Below are 24,854 nucleotides of genomic sequence, written 5' to 3' on the forward strand. Positions count from 1 at the left end.
AGTAAGAACTAGAAAGTGTAATCAGCATAAGACAGGCCAAGTGGACCAAAATAAGTATATAACATTTAGATGAAATAATCACTACAGTATAGCTTTTAGTAGTATACTGAACACTATACTTTGATAATAAAGAATATGCTTTCATCTAAATTGCACACGGAACTTATTCATAAAAATCAACCATGTTCTAGGACACAAGTAAAAGATCATTAAATTCCATAAAGTAGAAATGTTACAAATGATATCCTCTGTTTACAATGCAATAAAACTGTAAATTGAAAATGAAACACCAAGACCAAAAAAGGCTTTCCATCTGAAAATTAAAAGGCCTTCTTTATTAAACAATTCTGTGTAACAAAGGAAATAAACAGAAGTTAAGGAATTTCTGAAAAATGATAGCAAAAAAACTATACATCAGATCTGAGAGATATATTAAAAACAGGGAATAGAGGAAAATTCCTAGCCATAAACATTTATGTCAATAAAAATGGAGCTGGGAGGCAGCTCAGTAGTAAGATAGCTAGCCTAGCATGTGCAAGGATAATTGTTCTTTCTTTTTGAAGAAGAGATCCCCAGCACTGCAAAAATAAAAATTAAAAAATAGAGATAAAATGAAAGCATAGAAATAAATAATCTCTAAGAAAAATAGAAAATACATAAAAACATAGAAAATAATAAACATAAAAGAAGAAATTGAGGTATGAAACAAACCAAACAAAATAGATGTAGGAAGGACCATTAAAATGATGGAAAGAGGAAGATCACAAAAAACGCATGGTTTATAATTTTATATTAATTCATGTTTGCAAGTACACAGTGCTTTAAATATCTTAAAACCCTGGTAACTATGCAGAGTTTTTACTGAATAGAATTCCTTTTTATTATACTTACAGTTTCCTTCTTTTAGCTACTGAGGTGCCATCGTTAATTAAAGACAAATTCTACCTTAATATGTTTTGTGCTATCAATTAGGAAATATGTAGTAGGCAGGGAAACATTCCATAAAGAATTATAAAATGGAATGTTAAGTCAAGATTGCTAGGCAATTGTAACATTCTAAATAGAAGAGGTTGCCATTTGGGAAGAAAAAAATGCCTTTCTCATTTAAATGAGTTTCATAATGAATGGTGATTGTATAATCTGATGTTTCAGGGGAGTCTTCAGGGGAGTCTTCAAGATGATAAATGACACTAAAAAAATTCAACTTACTGAGTAATGTTATCACAAATTACAGACAGATCAAAAGCATGGAAGAATGAACAAGACAGAATCCCTGCCCTGTATTGGAAATCATAAACTAATCCAGTATCAAGCAGGAAACAGAATCTAAGAACAACATAAAGGAAATTAAAAGTTGCATAAGAAAGAAAGAAGAAAAATGAAGGTTTGACTTTAGAACTCAATTGTAGAAACCATACTTGTTTACTTTGATTTAAGAAGATGAATGCAATAAACTCATTAATTCAGATTGACTAGTAAAGGGCCATTGAGAACACAATTTTTTGGAAGGGAATTTTTTCTTATAAAATTAATAGTTTAAAGAAGACAACACAAGTTATTTACTTAAACAGGAGTTTTTAAACAGCCATTTTTTGTTTTTGATTATTACATTATAGTTTTACATAATTTTAGGGTTCATTTTTACATATTCATAAATGAATATAACATAATTTGCTCCATTCAACCCATGGTACTAACCTCTCCCTTCCCTCCCTGATTCTCTTCCTCTACTCTATTAGTTTTCCATCTATTAATTTGTTTTATAATTGGTGCATTATAGCTACACGTACAAGTGGAATTTATTATAATATATTCATACATGCATATAACTTGGTCAATATCATTTCTTTCCTCTTTCCCGTTCCTCCTTCCACCCCTTGATCTCCTTACTCTGTCCCACTATTTTCCCTTCTATTTTCATGAGATCTTCCTTTTTAAAAGTTCCTTATTTCTCTCTAGCTTCTACATGAGCTTCTACTTCACACTTGACTTTCTAAGTCTAGCTTATTTCACATAACATGATGTTCTCCATTTATGAGCAAATAACACAATTTCATTATTTAAATTGATTGAGTGATTGATTGTGCTGAGGATCTAACCCAGTGTCTCACACGTGCTAGGCAAGCACTCTGCCACTAAGCCACAATCTCAGCTCCCACAATTTTATTCTTTATTACTGAGTAAAATTTCAGTATATACAACATTTTCTGTATCTATTCATCTATTGATGGGCATCTAAGCTAGTTCCATAACTTGGCTAATGAGAACTGTGCTGCTATAAACATTGGTATGCATGTATTTCTATTTTTGATTGCTGATTACAATTTTTTGGATAAATAATGAATGGGATAGCTGGGTCATGGGATGGGTTCATTCCTAGCCTTTTGAGAAATCACCATACTGCTTTCCAAACTTGTATTCATTTTCGGTTCCACCAGCAACACCTGAGTGTACCTTTTCCCCCACATCCTCACCAGCACTTATTATTATTTGTATTCTGGACAACTGTCATTCTAACTGGAGATCTCTCAGTATGGTTATTTTTGATTTTGGGAGGGCACCAAGGATTGAACTCAGGGGTACTTGAGCACTGAGCCACATCCCCAGCTCTATTTTGTATTTTATTTAGAGACAGGGTCTCACTGAGTTGTTTAGTGTCTCGCCTTGCTGAGGCTGGCTTTGAATTTAGCATACTCCTGCCTCAGCCTCCAAAGCCACTGGGATTACAGGCATACGCCACTGTGGTGGCCTCAATATGATTTTGATTTGCATTTCTCTGATTGCTAAGAAAAATGAACATGTTTCCATATATTTGTTGGCCATTTGCATTTATTCTTTTTAAAAAATATTTTTTAGTTGACAATGGACCTTTATTTTATTTATTTATATGCGGTGCTGAGAATCAAACCCAGTGCCTCACATATGCTAGGCAAGTGCTCGACCACTGAGCCACAACCCCAGCTGCATTTATTCTTTTGAAAAACATCTATTTAGTTCATTTTCCTGTTTTTTTAATTCTTTATATATTCTGAATATTAATCTGCTGTTGGAAAAGTAGCTGTCAAAGATTTTCTCCTATTCTGTAGGCTCTCTCTTCATGTTCTTATTTCCTTTATTTTTGCAGAAGCTCTTTAATTTGAAGCTATCCCCTTATTGATTCTTGGTTTTATTTCTTGAGCTTTAGGAATCTTAGTGGGAAGTTAGTACTGGCACCTAAAGAGTGTTGACCCTATGTTTTCTTCTACCAGTTGAAATGTTTCTGGTCTAACTCCTAAGTATTTGATCCACTTTTGAGTTGATTTTTTGTGCAGGCAAGGATAGGGATCCTGTTTCATTCTTCTATATATGGATAACCAGTTTTTCTACCACAATTTTTTTTTTAATGAGGCTATCTTTTCTCCAATATATGTTTTTAGCTCATTTGTCAAGATCCAATAACTCTATGTAGTTTTGTGTCTTCTATTCCACTCCATTGATCTTCATATCTGTTTTAATGCCAATACAAATCTGATTTTGTTACTATAACTCTGTAGCATAATTTGAGAACAGGTATTGTGATACTACCAGCTTCACTTTTATATTTCATATGGAATAGCTTTGGCTATTCCATATGAATTTTAGAATTGTTTTTTCTAGTTCTGTGAAGACTGCCATTGATCTTTTTGCATGAAATCTATGTATTGTTTTTGGTAATATGACCAATATTAGTTCTATGTATCCAAGAACATCGGAGGTGTTTCAATCTTCTGAGTTCTTCAATTTATTTCTTTAGTGTTCTGTAATTTTCATTATAGAGATGTTTCACCTTGTTGGTTAGGTTTATTTTAAAGCTTGGTTTGTTTTTGAGGTTATTGTGAATGGAATTTTTTTTAAAAAAACTTTCTCAATAGATTTGTTATTGAGATATAGAAAAATTATTGATTTCTGTATGTTGATTTTGTATCCTGCTACCTTGCTGAATTTATTGATCAGCTTCAGAAGTCTTCTGGTGGAATTTCTTTGATCTTCTAAGTATAGGATCATGTCATCAGCAAACAGTGATAATATGACTTCTTGTCCTATTTGTATCCCTTTAATTTCCTTCTCTTGTCCAATTGCTCCAAGAGCTAAAAGTTCAAGAACTATATTGAAAAGGAGTGGTGAGAATGGATATCTTTGTCTTGCTCCTGATTTTAGATGAAATGCTTTCAGTTTTTCCTCAATTCAGAATGACGTTGGCTTTGAGTTAGTCATGTATAAACTTTATGATGTTGAGGTAAGTTCCTTCTATCCCTAGTTTCTTTAGTGTTTTTATTCAGTGCTCAATTTTGTTGAAGACAGCCATTTATTTATAAAGAAGATATTTAGTACTCTATTTGCCAATGCTGTTAGTTATTTTATGAGCCTCAGGATAAAAAATATTTACAATTCAGATTTTCACTATCTTAGATTAACCATAGCCTCATTTTGTGAAGTGTTTCTCCATTTTTGTGACACTGTAAGAATTAAAATATTATCTGTTTTCAGGTATAAAGTTTATGAAATTATTAAGGGAAATGAAAAATTTTTGCTTCAAACATAAAAAGTTTAAAACTCTGTACATGGTTGATTTGGGGATCATGATATGAACATACAAGTGTATATAAGTGAAATATAGAGGTAAGATCTTGGTCTTTTCTGTTATACCCAATATCTACTATGAACAATTGTGCCTCATTTAAAATTATGAACAGGTTCACATTGAAAGGAGTCTTCAATTTTTCTAACAAGTAATAACTATGTAAATATTCTACTCTAGTTATTTGACTGGAATGTTGCAGGAAAGGCCTTGGAAACTACAGTCCACAAAGAGGAATTTCAGAAGAAAACAGTTTACAGGCTTTAGTTTTTGTTCTATACTTGAATTAGAGTATTTAAAAATATCTACTGGGTTCTTATCCCTTCTCCTTGAACTCCAAAAGGCTATGTAGATATGTACTTGCACTTTTCTGGTGTGAACAGTCTTGTCTTTGATTTCTTTCCTTCTGGCTGCTACTTAGGGTGGTCCTTTCTTGTGATTATGATAGAATGAACAACTGTTTCCATAGCAAGGAAATTTAAAATCCAAGCTTATTTTGACTGGGTACAGATTATTTATAATGTACACTCTATTCAGATTCCTAGATTCATCAACTAATGACTCAAGTCTCTAGGATGGACCATTTTACCTTCTACAGAAACCTGAGACTGGGGATATAAAGGACCAGTCTTTATTCTCCTAGATCCAGACTGAAGTATCCCAGGATTGTCCAAATACATATTCCAAAACAGCATCTCTGGGCTGGTACAGTCTCAGATTCACAATGAAGAGAGTAATATTGGGCAGTACTTTACAGCCTGAGTTACTGTTAACTGCTTATTAATTGCATATTGCTCTCAGTGTCTGCTTTCTCAATCATATTCTCTCTCTTGATGTCATTTAGGTTCAAATTCTAGCTCTGTGATCTACTAGCTCTGTGACCTGAGACTATTAAACCTTGGCAAGACTATAAGATAAAAGAATATACACCTCAAAAGAATAAGGGTTAACTGAAATAACTCATGTTGTAGGCCTTTCTTTTCAGTACTTGCCTCAATATATATGTATATATACACATAGATATTTATATGGTACCACATAATACGGTTGTAATAACATGAACAACAGTACTCTTTATTGTTTAAATGGAGTGTGCTAACTCACTTTCCCAAAATAAATGGCTATATCCTTTTATTTTTAGAAAGATGTAAGTTTCATATAAGTCCATGAAGAGAAAACAAGTGGATTTAATCTGTACTGCCTAAGCACAGAGACTGTTATAACGTGATATAGAATTAAGCTAGCTAAGGTCATCCTTTATAAGTACACATAATAACATTTAGTAGGGAGGTAAGAGGGAAGCAGCACAGAACTCAGAATGAGGAAACTTTGTTCTGACATTAGGTAGCTATGAGAGCACAGGTAAACCTTCCCATATCTCTTTTTTTTGAGAGAGAGAGAGACAGACAGACAGACAGAATTTTAATATTTATTCTTTAGTTTTTTGACGGACACAACATCTTTGTTTGTATGTGGTGCTGAGGATCGAACCCGGGCTGCACACATGCCAGGTGAGCGCACTACTGCTTGAGCCACATCCCCAGCCCCCCATATCTCTTAAGTCTCAACTTTCACCTTTACTAAATGGAGATTATAGTTGTGTTTTTCAAATCATATCTAAGCAGTGGAAGTCTTTCTTTAACTCATCTGAGCTCCAATTATACACCTTCCTTTCTGCCCCAGACAGACAACCACAGAGAAAGCTGAAAACCACAAAGGTAAAGTTCTTATAGCTTTTATATTTTAGGTATTCAAGCCTAGATATTAATCAGGTTGATGGCCTCAGGTTTTCTAAAATAAATTAGGTACAGATATAATAAAATAATACATAGTTGTATATGTTCATAAGTCTTAAATATAACTGGAAATAAAATAGAATATACATTAACTTTTGGATAGTCTTATTTTCGATTATTCTATTAACATCTGAAAACAAATAAATCTACTTATTAATATATATATTTCATTAACTTAAATTTATTATTTTCAAAAAGTTCAGTTAAGAAGTTCATTTTCATCACTTTAGGTTTTGATAAGACCTAAAATACTTGTATATGACAAAAGCAACAAAAACTTACTTTTCATTTTATATGAAAGTACATTTTAATTAATAATGCATAGCACTTATCTAGACTGTATTTGCACAACAAAACATATTCAATGACATGAATATACATGGAGTGGGCTTGCTTGGGAGGTGTTCAAGCTGAGGATGACAAACACTTGTGGAGATCACAATTGTCACTGGGTGTCCTTTCTTTGGCAGAATGTTAGACTAGAAGATCTCTAAAATCATCTCCAACTTGGATATTCCATGACTTCCTGTTGGTCCAATGCTAATTTTATTGGCATAGTCTTATTGGAATTATCAAGACAAGATAGCAAGTTAACCAATAGGCATATACGATCCCCATATTAATATTCCCAGACCTGACCTTTCTCTAAGTACAGTCCAAACTGACTTAAATAAACTAGCTGAATATCTTTAATTTAAACTACTTTTCACTCTCTTTTTGACTAAGCAACAGATCTTGTACTTCACTAGAAAAGTTACTGGGTAAAAATCCTCTGTCTGGCTAAGTCAGAAATAGGTTGCCAGATTTCAAGCAGGTATACTACAATAATAAACAACAATTTAAAAAATTTTCAGTGGAATGTAAGCAAGCACTTGCCACATTTTAAAAATGAGTGAGTATATTCTACATGCTCAATGTGGAATACTAAACTGAAGTGAAGAAAGACAGATTTAGTTTAATGTGGAGATGGACTTTCTCAAAATCAGAGTGCCCTGAATATATATGTGATGGGCTTGCTTGGGAGGTGTTCAAGCTGTGGATGATGAGCACTTCCTGGGATGGCAACTGTAATTGGGTGTCCTTTCTTGGGCAGAGTGTTAGACTAAAAGAGCTCTAAAAATCATCTCCAACTTGAACATTTAAAATAACATTTAAAAAATATTAAAGTGGGAATTAATACTAGTACTCAAAATCCTTTCTGGTCTGGCCTAAGCAATCCCCCAGCTTCCTCTCACCAGGACCCCAAGACATTGTTCCAATGTAACTCTCACTTGCTGTGTCCTGCTCTCTTTAGGATTCTACTTTTACTTATACTGTTCCTTTGTTCTTCCTTTCCTTAGCAGCAAAAACTTCTCTACTTTAGCTTACAGAGATGTGGGGAAAGAGATCCCATCACATACATTGATCCAATCTTGAAAAATCAACATACTAATGCCAATGTCTCTGGAAAAAAAATAATTTAATGTAGGGAACTAAATTTGGAGGACATGTTCCTCTTACTCTACGTGTTGTAAATTGAAGTGGAAAGCTTCAGTTAAATAATTCATAAATATGTAGTAATTAGCACAGTGCCTGGCATTAAGCAAGCATTCAGTAACTATTAATTACCGTTGCTCACATTTTGATAGGTTTACCATGTGTTGCTACGATAAATAGTTTTTCTATAAGTACTTCAGACAGACCTGACCAAGATCATGGCCAATCAAGTTTCTACACTTGTGAATTTATATTCTAATGGGGAGAGACACTAAAGAAAAAAATCAAAATATACTTTTGGAGAGTGATTAGGTAAAATGAAGAAAACACAGATGAGGCACTTAAGACAATTTCAGTTCAGGTAGGTCAGGGAAGGACTTTCTATGAAGATAAAATTTGAGTTGTGTGGCAAAAGAGAGTCTGGGATAGTTTCTTAAAAAGAAATACCATATACAACTGTCCTATGCTGAGAAGAGCTCAGTGTTACTGAGGAGGAGGAAGACTAGTGAGGTTGCAGGGTAGTCAAGAAAAGAGAAGCCTGATTATTAGACACCACCTGCATGCCTCCTGCAAAGGAATGCTGTGCTTCTCCATTCCTTTCCTAAAGATGGTGAGATTGGCAGGGCACAGAGCTCACTTGAGCCTTAAAAAGGCCATACTAAAGACGAATGGTGTGAATACAACCAGAGATATGAAAAAATTACAAGAGAAAGTTATTGATGGATTTAAACTATTGGTATGTGATCCTCAGCAGCTCGGTTGAGAATACACTGAGTAGGAGTTGAGGCCAGGTATGTGGCAATTGGAGAAGTGCAGTGTTGCGACTAAAACCTAACTCTAAAGCAGGCCAGAGATGCAAAGAGGACTGGTGCTGGGACTGGGAATGGGGATTGACTGCAAATGGTACAAGGGATCTTTCTTGAGTGACAATGTTTTAAAACTCAATTGTTACTGCATGTGGTAGTATACATCTACAAACCCAGAGACCTGGGAGCTTGAGGCAGGCTCTCAAGTTCAACACCAGTTTTGGCCACTTTCAAGACTCTTTCTCAAAATTAATTTTTTTTATAAAGAAAGGGGGGCTGCAATGGTAGAGCACTTGCCTAGCATGTGTGAGATCCTAGGTTCAATCTCCAGCACCACAAAAATACCAAAAATCGAATTATGCTGCTGACTATACGATTCAGTATTTATTAAAAAGCAATGGATTATACACTTAAAAGAGATGACTCATATGGTATGCAAATTATGTCTATAGTGTAAAAATAAACCAGATTGAGGGAGAGTAGGAAGGAAAAATTACCTGCCTGGATCCCAGAAATCAATCAATTAAACCTTAGCATTGCTTTCTTCTGAGAACCCCAAAGTGTCTTCATCTCAGATGACGAGAAGTTGCTTTCAACCAGATTTTAACACTCCTCACCTGGAAGCACTTCTGCATTCCTGTTTGTCCCCAACGGTGGCCCTCAATCCCCAAGTGTCTCCAACTCTTATTTGATATACATCTGATGGATATGCAATTACTTGGCTAAGGACCAAGCCCAAGTCAAACATTTTTCCCTTTACTCTCTTTAGCCAGAGCAAAAACTGTGATTATTAATAAGAAAACAGAAGAAAATCTAAAAAACTAGTTTAAATACTAGACTACCTCTTTCCTGTGCATCACTTAATTTCTTTTCTCTTCTTTTCCAAATTCCCTATTTAAATCCTTTCCTTAGAACTTAACAGGATTCCAGGAAAATATACAGTGGTCTCCACTACTGCTCCAGTTGTAGTTTTTAAATCTGTCCATACACGATTCTATGTGATTTATGAGCACTGTCATACATATTACTTTCCTTTAGTTGCTGTAACAAATTTCTACAAACTTGGAGGCTTCAAACAATAGCAATTTTATTCTCTCACGGTTCTGGAGACCACAAGTCCAAAATCAGTCTCACATACCTGAAAACAAGGTATGAGCAGGAGCTGTGCTCTCCAGAGGCTCTGGGAGAGAATCTGTTCTTCTCTCTCTGGCCCCCAGCATTCCTTGACCTGTGGACACCGCACTCTAATCTGTGCTTCTGTGGTCATATTGCCTTCTCTTCCTCTGTAACAAATCTCTTGCTGCCTCTCTTTTATGACTTTTTTTTTTTTTTTTGCATTTTGGGCCCACCTAGATAATTCATGATAGTCTTCCCATTTCATCATTCTTAACTTAATCACCTGTGCAGACCTTTTCCCCATACTACCTTTATGATTTCCAGGGATTAAGACCTGATGTTTTGGGGTGGCCATTATTCAGCCTACTATACTATATAATTTGGGGCCATCTACTTTGGAGATAGGTGGTTCACAAAAGACCCTATTTAATAAATGGCAGAGATTGATTTCATGATTGATTTTTGCTGGTCTGGGGGTCAAACCCAGGGCCTTATACATGTTTGGCAAGAGCTCTACCTCTGAGCTACACCTCCAGCTCAAAGGGTGGAGTTTTAAAGTGGGTCACCCTAACATACTAGACAATATTAAGTCCTCATTGCAAAAGCACAATAGCAAGGGCTTTGCATATATAGCAAATAAATTGTTGTCACTATCCTTAATTTAATCTGAAAGTATAACTCTATTGGATGAAAACCATTTTACACACATCACAAGTGAATAGATAATTGTATTAAGATTAAAACAAGTGTGGCAGAGAAACAAGAGGCTCTGACCTCCCACATCACTTCTCCACTTCAGCAGATGATCTTACATATAGCCAAACAGATTTAGCTGTCTAGTATCTGAGATAAATTGAAACACTGAGCACCGCCCCCCGCCCCCGGAGTATCTGCTGCTAAGAGAAGTAACAGTTAGTAGTTGCCAGGCACAAATCCCCAAGAAACAGCCTACCTCACTTTTCTTCAACTTTCCCTTGACTTTACTGAACAGGACGATGCACGAACAAAACCTGGAGGAGCCTGAGTGTAGACCTGAAGCAGAGTTTTGCGGAAAAGGAGAGTTTCAAGAACTCTGTGCTGTGACTGATGCCTATAATGGGCAAAGCGGAGTCCACCAATCGATTTCAGAGAGGAGGCAAGCTGAAAGGGCCCTTGCACAGCGTTTAATGCTGTCTCATTTTGGAGGAGAGGTTACTGACTGTCCAAGGCTAGACTTCTCTTTATCCACAAGTTTTCCTTGTCTCTTCCTCCTGTTTCCCCGGAAGCAGGTAGGAACACAAGTTAGCAGTCCTATTGGGGCAAAGGATCCAGTGTTCCCCCACAAATTAAATAACTTTGCATAAGACCCTAGGGTCTTCCTGAGATGCCCCGGTTTTACCGCCACCTCACCACCTCCCGGTAGGTTTTGTGACCCCGGAAAACAGCAGTCCATTCCGGTTAAGAAACTCTTTATTGGGCATCTACCATGTGCAAACCAACGCTCTGGAAGATTCCAGGAATGAACACGAGTTGCTCCCCGGTTCTCCGGAGAACCACCAACCCTGTCCCCCAGGCCCCACCCCGCCCCTGTACCTGCTACCAACACCTCATCCTAAGAGACAGGCCGCATCTCCGCTGGGCGCCGGCGGGCACGGCGGTCGCACCAGCGCGACTCGGGGGCAGGGGACTTGCGGGCTCCCCACTCTCCGCCCCGAAGCCCGCGGCGGCGGCTCGTCCTCGTCGGCGACGGCGCCGGACGCTGCCCCGCCCACCTCGCGCCGGTTCTCTGGGCGCTCGTGCTCTGGCTGCCGCCCTGTGGGCACGAGCCGGGTAGGGACGGTTGCGAAGCTAGACGAGTTGTCCAAGGACTCCTGGGAGAAAGTGCTCCGCGACCGTGGGGCGGGGCCACGCCAGCACCCGGACTCCGCCCCCGGACGCTGTCGCCCAGGCAACCGAGCGCCGTGCCCCCCGCCCGACCGGTTCTGCCGGTCTCACCCCAGACACTACCCGAGTCGCGGACCCCGACTTGTACTCTCTGCTACTCAGTATCTCACTTTTCCTACTGCCCGATAACGGGCCTCCCCGCCTCTTGTCGCCACCCATATGCCTCCTGGCGGTTCTCAGGATTGTCTCCACAAGGATCTTCCCAGATCAACCCCCACCAATCGCTCTTACCTGTGCCCTAGGAGGCAAGCCCAGGCGTGGATCTGGTCTTCCCCCTGCCTCATCCTCTGTCACCCTCGCCCATCCCCCTCTCTTCAGGTCTCCTTGACCATTTGAAGTTAAAAGAATTCACATTTGCAGCTCTGTCTTTGTTAATGCTCTTCCTCAGTCTGGAATTATTTTTCAAAGTTCAGACGTGTTCCCTGGATAGCTGACCCTTCTGCCTCCGGAGAGCTGTTTCTCTGCTGTGCCTCGGTTACTCTCTTTATCCCTAATATAGAATTTATCAGATGTATGATTACACTCCCAGATTTCTCCATGCTGTCCAAATTGGCATTCGAAAAGAAGGAATCCAGAAAGGTGGGTGGGTGACAGACACAACTTGAAGTGTTTAATTCTATTGACAATCACATCATGAAGACACCTACAGCAAATAACTTTTTATGCATGACTTGATTTGAAATATTAATAAATTCTATGTTACATAATGTAGTTACAATTTTTAGTAAAAATAGTACTAAATAATATTAAAGCTTGCTTTTTAATCATATCTATAACAAATATTTTGATTTATTGACTTGGAGACATTTAAAATTACTTATAGAACCAAATATGTTAACAAGAAATGAAACCATAAATAACAAGTAGAAAGGTAAGTAGCTTAGGTTTTGTGTCTACACAAAAAGCAATTTATGATTTTCCCCCCTAATTGTTTTGTCAAAGCATGAGTGTATTCTTTGGCATAACATTTTAGCCACCTAATATATGATTCACATTGGTGCTTCATTTTGTGTTTGCAAACTAGCCAAAGAAAATTCACATTTTTTTCTTTTTGAAGTTTTTAAATAAAAGAAATGTGAAGTTAGGTGTAGGGGTACACCTGTAATCCCAGCTGCTGGAAAGCCTGAGGCAGGAAGTTTGAGGCCAATCTGGGTAACTCAAAAAGACACTGTCTCAAAGTAAAAAAAAAAAAAAAAAAAAAAAATTGAATAAGGGCTAGGGATGTAGCACAGTGCTAGAGTCTTTGCCTAGCATGTGTGAGACCCAGTGTGGCATAAAAAGGGGGAGGGGAGGATTAATTAGACAAGTATAAAACTAAACCCACATATATGTGAAAAATTATGTGCATCCGATTTTATTATAAAATCCCTTGCATTCTGAAGTGTCTTGCAGTTTAACTTTATGACATTTTACAATATTAAAAGCATTCTTAGCTTTTAAAATGAAGAATTGAAATATCAGGAAGGTGAGTTCCTTTAACATTCATTCATTCATTCCACAAATATTGATAGAGCACCTACTTCATGTCATGTGTAAGATTTGACAATAAAACTGGAGATAAAAAGAAAGTTCCTATAAGTTAATCTCCTAGTGGAGCTTACATTCTTATGGAGAAACATGATCCATGCACAAATAGACAAGTCCAAATATGTCAGACGGAGAAAAGTGTTACAGAGACAGAGTGAGGAGTTTAGAGAATGTGGGGGTGCCGTTTCATAGTATGGTCTGAAGAAGCCTCATGGGCAAAATGACACTGACTTATAGCACTTGGAAGGAAGTTAGGGATATGGTGAGGTGGAGCTTTCCAGGCCTGTGCTTGGTATGTTTGAGAATCAGGAGGCCAGTGAGGCTTGAGCAGAGTGAACAAACAAGCAGAGGTTGTCGGAGGTTCTAGTCATATAGGATCTAGGTCACTGAGTCTGGGGTTGTTACATGTCTCCCTTCTTTGGTTCCAACCATGAACCAGATCCTGTGCTGGACATTGAGGGAAACATAAAGAAACTGTTAAAGTTAAGTGTAGCTCCACTGTGAAGTGTCCTTCCTAATGTTGTTATTGTAAATGGCAGCAGGATGTAATTAGGAAGCCTTGGTTAATTTAAGAATGGTTTAAAAAATAATAAAACTAAACCTGGCCTGAGCTTTGGTACTACCTTAAGCAAGCCAGTAAACCTTTGGAGCATTAATATTTCCATCTGCAAAATGTTAGCTGTAGAAATTATCTTAAGAGGCTTGGAAAAAAAGGAAAAACATTTTAATTCTATAAAATGAAAGAATAGGCTGTCACTGCATGGCTGGAGATTGGGAGGCAGAGCAGGTGTACCCAGTGACTAGCCAGCTGCCCACCCCACATCCCTGTGCCAGGTACCTGATATTCCTTGGCGACTATAAGAAAGGGCCAGCCTTCTCTTTTTGTGGTCATTCCTGGCACTCTAGAGGAAGTTGAGGGATTAGCTTTTCCTAAGACATAATCAGAACTCAGTGTCTGGGCTTGGGAAACATTTAACTATCACCTTCTTGGTGACTTAGGACTATCTGTCTGAGAAGCATCCACTTGCTCTTTCCCTCCTTATGTTTAAGAGTTAATATGACAATGTGAATCAAATGTAGGGGCAGGGGTACCCTACCTTGGGCTTCAACTCAAGGTGGACTGAGATGTTCTTTCCCTTCAAACTAACTTTCTGTTCCATCTGACCTATGGCTGATGGAAAAATGGGGTGCTCTCCTGCTGAAGATCTGCCCAATCATGGCCTGGCCTCCTCCATATAGCTTCAGACCTCTCCAATCCAGTCACTCCACTTTGCCACCCCAGGGGAGGCAGGGATTTCCAGTGACCAAAATTGGAACTGGCACTGATCAGAAACAAACCTGATTTTCAGTTTTTTGGGTCAAAACATCCTTGTGTGGGACGGTACCCCTGGGCCACACCTTTTGATTTCTTTCACTTTGTATGACACCCCTGCTTCCTGCAGCCCCTGATCCCCAACATGAAACTGCTTTGGAGATTGACATCTTCAAGGTGATCATCTTTATCATCAGTCTCAGGGACCAGAAGGGGGATTGTTCTTCCCCGTTGGTTTTGAATGCATGCCACCCTCCCCAGTCTCAAACCCAAGATAAAATGAATCTTCCCCTTCTGACAAAATCTGGTCCTCACAGTTAATCTTTACCTAAGTAGGAAGGTGCAACATGCTTTATTTCCCTTTGGGAGTAAATGAAGACAAACACTTGCACCTTGGCACTGACCAGACAAAATATTAATCCACTTGAAAGTTGTTATCTGACATGGGATATGCAAGGGGCCTGAGAGCTCAGTCATATACTGTACGGGGGCGGGGGGGGGGGATTCCTCAACCCTTTTCATTCTAAAAAAGGGAAAAAATAAAAAGAGGAAAATAAGAGAAATAAAGTCAAACAAATTAGTCCTTACAAATAAAAAAATGCGGCCTGCTTTAAAAAGTAAATAAATAAAATGAAAGAAAAGAACTTTATCTTGGTACAAAAGCATTTATTAAAATTGTGCCAGAAAAGCACTTCAGACATCATAAAGTAGTGTCACTAAAAATTTAATTAATGATTTGCTTAGTTCAAAAAAATTCTTGGGGGTTGGACATATAGCTTAGTTAATAGAGTGCCTGCCTTGCATGCACAAGACCCTGGGTTCAATCCCCAGCTCCCCGCCACACACATGAAGAGTAAGCCTTTATTCCTTGGGAGCTGGGGTTGTGGCTCAGTGGTAGAGTGCTTGCCTACCATGTGTGAGGCACTGGGTTCAATTCTCAGCACCACACATATATAAATGAACAAAATAAAGGCCCATCAATGTCTAAAAAAATTAGTAAAAGGAAATTCTAGGTTTACCCAACATAATCAGTTTCATAAATGATAGTAGTTGGGAAAAATAGATATTTTTACTTAGCCTATGGTTCGATCCTCAGCACCACATAAAAATAAATAAATAAAGTAAAGGTATTGTGTATATCTACAACTAAAAACATAAAAAACCTAGACCCAGCCAGATGTGGTGATGTGTGGCTATAATCACAGCAGCTCTGGAGGCTGAAGCAGGAGACTCTCAAGTCAAGGCCAGCCTCAGCAACTTAGTGAGGCTCTAAATAACTTAGCAAGACCCTGTCTCAAAATAAAAAATAAAAAGGGCTGGGGATGTGGCTCATGGTTAAGTACCCCTGGGTTCAATCCCTGGCACAAAAAAAAAAAAAAAACTAAATGAATGCAAAACTAGAGTTACTAGAGTTACAGATTTTTGGTATAGATATTTTCTCTTTCTAATTATGCCTTACATTTTCTATTTTACATCATATTTGGCAGCTGGTTTTCCCAGGATTTGGTACAGAGCTGGACACACAGAAGTGACTCAATATATATCATGGAAGGCATAAGAAGCAAAAGGCCTCTAATAATTTTTGCTGATGGAGAATGGGGTGCTCTCCTGCTGAAGATAAGGCATACAACCGAAAAGATTGTGTAGTTAATGTTCTGACATTGTTCTCTCCACCAGAGACACAAAACAGAAATATATTTAATTAGAAAGCTTGAATTCATTCAACAAATATTTATTGAGCACCAACTATATACCAGGAATGCCCCAAACAAAACACACCAAAACCCTGCCCTCTGCTGGGCAGGGTGGTGTATGTCCATAGTATCAACTACTTGGGAAGCTGAGGCAGGAGGATCATGAATTCAAGACCAGCCTGGGCAATGTTATTAACAAGACCCTGTCTAAAAAAGAAAAGAAAAAAAAAAAGAGACAGCTCAGCCAATTAAACAAAATCTGCCCTCCTGGAATTTACATTCTCTTGTGGGGAAACAAGTCATAAATAATCATGACAAAATTAATATACTGGGAAGTTTAAATGCCCTCGAGACAAATGAAGACGAAAGGAGAAGAGTGTGGGAGCTAGGGCTGTATGTAGCTCAGTGGCAGAGCGCTTGCCTAGCATGCATGAGGCACTGGGTTCAATCCTTAGCATTGCATAAAAATAAATAAATAATAAAGGCATGCTGTCCATCTAATACTACCAAAAATAAATAAATAAATGAATAGAAATTTGTACAAAAAGGAGAGGAGTGTGGGGATGAATGAAATGTAAACAGAGCAGGGAAGGACCTCTCCAGGTGATGACATGTGACAAAGTGTTGAGGGAGTTAGGGGAGCAGCAGCCATGTGGCTTCCTAAGGAAGAGCATTTCTAAGAGGAATTGTGATAAGATTAATAGGAATATTTTTTGGTAGTGTGGACTAAGAAGATGAGTAATCACTAATTTGAAGCTATTTTTGAAACTATTTTCCTGTGCCATTCGAAGTGTTGAAGTTTTCAAAATCAGTCTTACTGAGGTATTCTTTACTTACAATAAAATGAATTCATTCTAAGTGGACCTCTAAGTGATGACTTTTGATAAATGCATACACCCAGGAACCAGCACTCCAGTAAATATTTCTGTTTCCCCAGAGAGTTTTCTCATGTCCCTTTGCCATCTCTCCCCCAACACTGGTGTGAATTTTGCTTTGTTTTTGTTTTTGCGATGCTGGGGATTGAACCTCAAGCATGCTAGGCATATGCTGTATCATCCTAATCTCCCCTTTTCTTTTTTTAAGACAGGGTCTCACTAAATTGGCCAGAGTGGCCTTGAACTTGTGATCCTTCTGCCTCAGCTCCCTAGTAGCTGGGATTACATGCATGTGCAACCAAGTCCTGCAGCTGAACTATATTCTTTTTTAAAAAAAAATATTTATTTTTTAGTTGTAGTTGGGCACAATATCTTTATTTCACTTATTTATTTTTATGTGGTGCTGAGGATCGAACCCAGGGTCTTGCATGTGTGAGGCAAGCGCTGTACCGCTGAGCCACAACCCCAGCCCCTGAACTATATTCTTATTAAGATCTTTTTACTTTTTTTTGTACCACTTGACCACTGAGCCACATCCCCAGCCCTTTTTTGTATTTTATTTAGAGACATGGTCTCAGTAAGTTGCTTTAGCTCTTAACTGTTACTGAGGCTGGCTTTGAACTTGCAATCCTCCTACTTCAGCCTCCTGAACCGCTGGGATTACACGTGTGTACCACTGCTCCCGGCTTGATCTTTTACTTCTTATCTAGAAAGTAAATGTAAGTTTATGGGTATATTTCTACCAGCTCTTTTTACCCTTTCATACTGGGGGTTGAACCTAGGGCCTTGCACACATGCTAGGCAAGTTCTTTACCACTAAGTTACATCCCCATCCCTTAAAAGCGATTTTTGTTTGTTTGCTTGTTTCTTTGAGACAGTGTCTCACTGTGTTGTCCTAGCTGGCCTTGAACTTGCAATCCTCTTGCCTCAGGCTCCCATATATGTTTTTAAATAATAATCTACTGAAATAATTCATGTTGGTTATGAATGTTGACAGGTATTAACATAAAGTATATGTTATTAGGTATTAATTTTATTATTTGTTTATGCATCTGGCAATTTTGTGACATTCACCCATAACTATGTTGCCCTGGATTAAGTGGTGAATAATGAACTGATTAATTATAGTGTCACATTTTATATTTCTTTATCTTTTACAGATTCTTTGTATAAACTTTTTTGATCTTTTATATTGTGATAAAAATACATAAAATAAATTTTATCATTTAAAGTATGTAGTTTCACTGGCATTCACATTTTTTTTTACACATTCACATTGTTGTGCAATCATCACCACTGTCAGCAGAACTTAATCTTCCCAAATCGAAACTCCATACCCATTGAATGCTAATTCCCAATTCTCCCTACCTCCAAACTCAACAACCACCATTCTGTTTTCTGTTTCTATGAATCTGACTACTCAAGGTAGCTCTTTAAGGGAATTACACAGTATTTGTTCTTTTGCATCTGCCTTATTTCACTTCATATAGCATCTCCAAGGTTGTGGTGGTACACACCTGCAACTATCCAGGAGGCTGAGTGGGGAGAATTGCAGTTTCAAGGCCAGCCTGGACAATTTAGTGAGACCCTGTCTCAATGTAAAATAAAAAAGGCTGGAGATGTAGCTAAGTGGTAGAGCATTCCAGGTTCAATCCTCAGTACCAGAAAAAAAAAAAAAAAGTCTCCAAGTTTTATTTATGTTGTGGAATATTTCAGAATTTCATTCATTTTTCAATGCTAAATAATTTTCCAAGTGTGTATATACTGCAATGTGGTTATTCATTCATCTGTCCATGAAGTCCTTGAATTTTCTTAAAAATTCCCGTTTAATAAACTGAATCCAATTGCAGTGTCCCATTTGATGAGTTTTGACAGATATATACACATGTCAATCAAGACAGAACATTTTGATAATTCCTAGAAGATTTGAATTGATTGTGCTGTGGCCATTTTTTGATAACCCTTATGATCATTGGTATATCCACTTTCTCTTCCTCATTCTCACTAAGCTTGCTTTGGTAAATTATTCAACCCAACATTCAATCAAGCCCTGTGTTTCAGGAGAACTTCTAGCAGGCAGATCCTGATTAGTTCAAATGAAACTTTGTATTTTCCTACCTCTTCCAAACCACCTCTTTCAGAAGAGCATGTAATTGACTTTTGGGCATTTGGAGGTTAGGAAAGTTCTGCTTAGACTCACATGCAGACACAACTCTTTTTGTCAATCAAAGGCTGCCTGAAGAGATTGCACAGACATTGAAATAAGGTTACTTTTGTGTGTTGGGATTGTTCTAATGCTTTCTTTCTATGATAGACCAAATAACCTTCAAAACCTATACATTAACAAAGTCTTGTCCACAATTACTTCATTTTAATGATTATTTAGTGAGCCAAAAGAACCACTAGGTGTCACTCTGACTTTATTTTTAGAGTGACATTTCAAACTTTATTTAGTGCCTTTCAATATTAAATATTAAATTCAGAAGCATTTTTAAAAATCCAATAAATTGGGTGGGGGCTGTAGTTCAGTGGTATAGTGCTTGCCTAGCACCTGTAAGGCACTGGGTTCAATCCTAAGCACCACATAAAAATAAATAAAGGTATTGTGTCCATCTACAACTTTAAAAAAATTTAAAAATCCAATAAATTGAAAAGCACACTTAAAAATGTTAGCAAAAATAGGGACTGGAGGTGTAGCTCAGTGGCAAAGCACATGCTTTGTATGCATGAAGTCATGGGTTCAGGGCCCAGTACAGGGAAAGAAAAAAAAAATTGAAAAGAGTACATTAGTTTTTTATTTAAATAATATTAACAAATGGGGTGATATATGATTTCTAAACAGTGATTAGGCAAATGACATTTAAAAGAATGTTTGGTGTGGGAATGCTAGATGAATAATGGCAGAGTCTATATGAGTGAGATATTTGTCTGTCCTGGGGCCATATTTCCAGCAACAGAGCTATATGAACTCAATTAGTAGCAGTAGGAATTTTTCATATAGAGATAAGTGTGAACTGTATTGGATTCATTTGTCATGAAGAGAAAAATTCGACTGATAAAATATAAGTAACTGTAAGTTAAAGGCAGAAGGTAGGAGGGAAGCAGCATAGAGAAAACAAGATGTGAAGTTTTATTTCTGAGACTGAGATAAACTTCCCTAATCTTTCTCCCAAACCAAGTAGCACCCCCAAAGGACTTCATTGCGCATGGCTCAGAACTCAATTAGTTGCAAGTAGCAGAAACCAAATTCCACTGGTTTAAGGGAAAAATAAACAGATTTTTATGTGCTCACAAAACTGGTAATTGTGGGATTGGGATGGCTTCAGGCATGGTTGGATCTCCTTAAGGCAGCAGATCTCAAAGTGTGATCTGGGGACCCCAGGGATGGGGACCTTGAGACCCTCTTGGGTCGTCAAGGTCGAAACCATTTTCATAATAATACCAAGACATTGTTTGTCTTTTCCACTTGTTTTCTCACAGTGTGTAGTGGAGTTTCCAATGGCTTTGTGACCTGCTATATCCCACATATTGAACACAGAAGCAGAAAATAAAATCCAAATGTCTTTAAAACTGGCCATTAGAGAGATTTGCAAATATGTAAAAGGCTGCTCCTCTCGGTAATTTTTTTTTATGTTTGAGAAACTATGATTATTTTATCATAAACATCATATCAGTTGGGATAGTAGCTCAGCAAGAGAGCATACACTTAGCATCCCCGGCACACACACACACACACACACACACACACACTCTCCCCCCCCCAAAAAAAAAAAAACCCACTCTATTAAAAATATGTTATTTTAATATACTGTTATTTTAAGTGAATAAATAAAACATTATTTTAAAATATTCTTTTCTTTTTAAAATTTCTACTGTGGTAAGTATTTCTTTGGAGTATTGAACATTCTTAAGAATGTAAAAGGGTCCTGAAAACTTAAATTTGAGAACTACTGGCTTAAGTAAGGTATAGTGGATAGCTGGGCTGGCAGCTTGACTGGCATCTTCAGGATACTATCTCCATATCTTAAGACTGCTCTTTGAGGGCTAGCATGTGAGGGCAAAGACAACTTGTGAAACTCCAGGATTTTATCTACCAACCTTTTGGAGGCACGGTTAAAATTCCTAGTTACAATGTTGGCCACACTTGAGTCACAGGCCCATCCATATACTCATCACTTGAACCAGGAAATGGTTGACACCTGCATCATTATGTCCACCTCTAGAGCTAGGGGTAGGGTCAACCCACTAGCACCATAGGACAGCTGAAGAAGGGGTGGTTCCCTAGAAGGATGCTGAACAGGTAAAAGACCAAGTTCCCTACCTAAAAGTCTAAATCCTTCTGAAGATTCAGAAGGACAACTACCTCTTTTTCAGATTCCTGACCCTCCACCATCAGCATCTTGAGATAATACAGTTATCTTTCTCTTCTTGGGGGAAAAGAAAGACTCTGATTTCTTTATCTAATTAGAGTTTGGGTCCAAATCACTCATCCTAACTGAAGGTTTCCTTATGTGTTAACAGTTGGTCCAAAAGAAAGTTGTCCTTTTGCTATATATTTATGTAACAAGTCTAACTTAAACTGAGATTCCAACCTAAATGTCTAAAGATTTCAATTTTATGAGCGCTTATGCTGCTTGCAAGGTGCTTCTTGTCAGTTCTTATAACATTCTAGAGGTTTCTGTGTCCTTACCTTTGAGAACAGGGCATAGGGGAGTTGTCCCTTGCATCTTTAATATTTTTTAACTTCAAACATGGAAGTCAGGATAGGGTTTGGAGCATAGCTCAGTGGCAAAGGACTTAAGGAATGTGCCTAAGGACCTGGGTTCAATCCCAACATACCCCCCAAAAAAGGTGGGAATTGGGGAAGAAGTTATCCCCAACCTGGTCTATCAGTTTCTATAGAGAATATCTACAAAATGAAATTTTACATAATTATTGTTTCAGATTATTCATTAAAAGCGTTTCTTAAATGTTTTGGGTAATAATATAAAATAGTAGTTTTCTCAGTCTTAAGTACTGAGTTTATATTCTTCACTGATTATCTTTTTTTTTATGTCCTTTGCCTTTTGCTTTCAACTTCATTACATTTATTTATATTTATTGATTGATAAATGAAATTGTATATGTCTATGGTATCCAAACATGATATTTTCTTATATGTATACACTGTGGATTGGTTAAATTGAGTTAATTAACATACTCGTTATCTCACATAATTCTTTTTTTTTTTTTTTTTTGCTGTTGTTTGTGAGAACACTTAAAATCTACTCAGCATTTGTTGAATATACAATACATTGTTTTTAACTATAAGAGTTACCATGGTTACATTGGATCTCCCATAATTATTTCTCCTGACTGATATTTCGAATAGCTTTATTACTTTTAATTTTAAAAGCTAATCATGCAAAATCTTAATTTTACAGAGTAAAAATGAATAGGTCATTGAGAGTCACAAGAAATAATTTTTCAGAAAAAAAACTGTATAGTTAGTTTAAAATTTATTTAAAATAAAACATTATTCATTACTTTGAAAAAAATGCTAATGTTTCTCCTATTGTTTACAAATTAAACTGCAAAAGGAAACCCCAATAAAATTGCATAAATTATCTGAAAGCATCAATAAATCTTTACCACATACTTTCATTTGGTTTCACCTTATGTTTCCACAAAAATACTACCATTTGATGAGTATGAGAATTTACTTTTTTTTTTTTTTTTGGCTTTGACCTTCAGGTTACTACTAAAGTTACTACTCAAAAAATCAAATTACATGTGCTATTTGTTGTACATAAAATATCATTTAGTCTTATTTACTTCTCTAGACCAACTTTCATTAAGCACAATTACAAATACAAAACTCAAGTTGTTATCACACCTCACAGTAGTTTTTAAACTGTTTTGAAAATAAAAATTCACATCATCACATAATTTTAAATAGAAAAAGTTTTAGTAACCATATTCCTTGGAAATAGTTCTAATTTGTTCCAATAACTTAGTAACTAATGCTTCTGGGTAAAAGACATAGTTATCTTGTATTGTTTTCATTTGAACAAAAATAACATTAAATGATATGCAATATTAATATTGAGTTACGTTGATAACCTGAATCAGAACAACGTTCAACTGTGAGCATCTAGTATTAAATAAGTTGTTTCATTAAAAAAATGGATAACAAACAATCTTAGAGTAGATAACAATTAAAATATAGAACACAAGAAAGCCTGGCTCAAATTTTCATTGAGTCCAACAAGCAGAAATTTGACTAGAGAGTTCTAATTCAAGATGAGAGCCTGATCATTTATTATATGGCATTTTCTTCTAATGAAATAAATAAAGCCCTGTGCCACCACCTTGACACCTAAATGTTTACGCAAATCATATAGCTTACTGCTTCTCAAACTTGGCTGCATAGCAGAATTGCCTGGAGGGTTTAAAAAAAAATACTCATTCCTATATCTCACTCCTTGAAGTTCTGCTTTAATTGGTCCGGGGGTCTTCTAGCAACTATTTTTCTAGCCCTTGGTAATTAGCAGTCTGTATGGTGTTTTCAACTTTCTAGGTTTTATCAACTGTGAGATTGTTTTGATTGCCAGGTCTTTGTGGTAAGCTGAATTCTGCATGGCAGGGCTTACTGTGCAGAACGGTGGCAATGCCTCTTTCGCCTTAATCCATTGCCTCTCACTTCCTTACTCTCTCCCAGTGGAGGCAAGTTGCTGTGGAGGCAGCCACCGTGGCTGATCATCACTGAAAATACCAAAGAAAAGAACTGACCTGAATCCTAGATATTTTTTTCCATTGGGAATGTATGCCTTCCCCCCTCCCCCATTTTCTCTAACTCTTGTAAAAACTTTTTTTTTTTTTCCTTTTCTTTTTCTTCTTTTCCCCAAGAAGCAAACTATGAACTTATTGCTGGGGGTGGGGTGGGGGAGTAAATCGGGACGGCAGTTTTTCGATCCCTTTAGGACATGTTAGAAAATTCTGAAACAAGTAGAAGCATAGTAAGTGCTTGCTTTCTTTTAAAGCTATTTCTGGGGAGGGAGGAGGCTATTGTAATGGTAAATTTCACTGCGAGAAGAAGAAAGGGTTGGTAATCAATCAAAAATGAGGTATTCCTTTGAGTTTTTGTCATTTTCTTCCTAGATAGCGAGAGGCTTTTCTCTGTAAAATATACAGAAAAAGTTTGGGTGTATGTATGCTCCAGAAAAAAAAAAAAAAAGCAGTCTTCGGAGCGGACCATTGAAAGAAGTTTTTACAAACGGAGACAAGAGAGAGAAAGAGAGAGACCACTGGGGGCTTCCGTGAGAATTCCCCCGGAGCAAGATTTATATTGCAAAATGTTGAAGTGAGAAATCCTTCTGCCTCAGCATCTTGGAGTGGAGCTAGGAGGAACTTTGTACATCAGGAAGAATTTCTTTTCTCCAGACCTGTCTTTTGGCCAGCATGTGTCACGATCGGACAGCTTGGGCTACAGAAGCGCCCGAATCTGCCTCGGGCATTTTAAATTGAACTCGAGGGATCAAGGTTTCGGCAAGATGAAGAGCACAGAGAACTTTGATGAGACTGGTGCCACGCTAAACCCCAGTGCGACCCCCAAGGGAAGGTACATTTATCTGGAAGCATTCCTGGAGGGAGGAGCTCCCTGGGGTTTTACTTTGAAAGGTGGCCTGGAGCATGGAGAACCATTAATCATCTCTAAGGTAACGCTGCTTCTTGTTGTTTCAATGTTATCTTT

This window comes from Marmota flaviventris, chromosome 7 (genome assembly GCF_047511675.1).
Source record: "Marmota flaviventris isolate mMarFla1 chromosome 7, mMarFla1.hap1, whole genome shotgun sequence".
Classification (NCBI taxonomy): domain Eukaryota; kingdom Metazoa; phylum Chordata; class Mammalia; order Rodentia; family Sciuridae; genus Marmota; species Marmota flaviventris.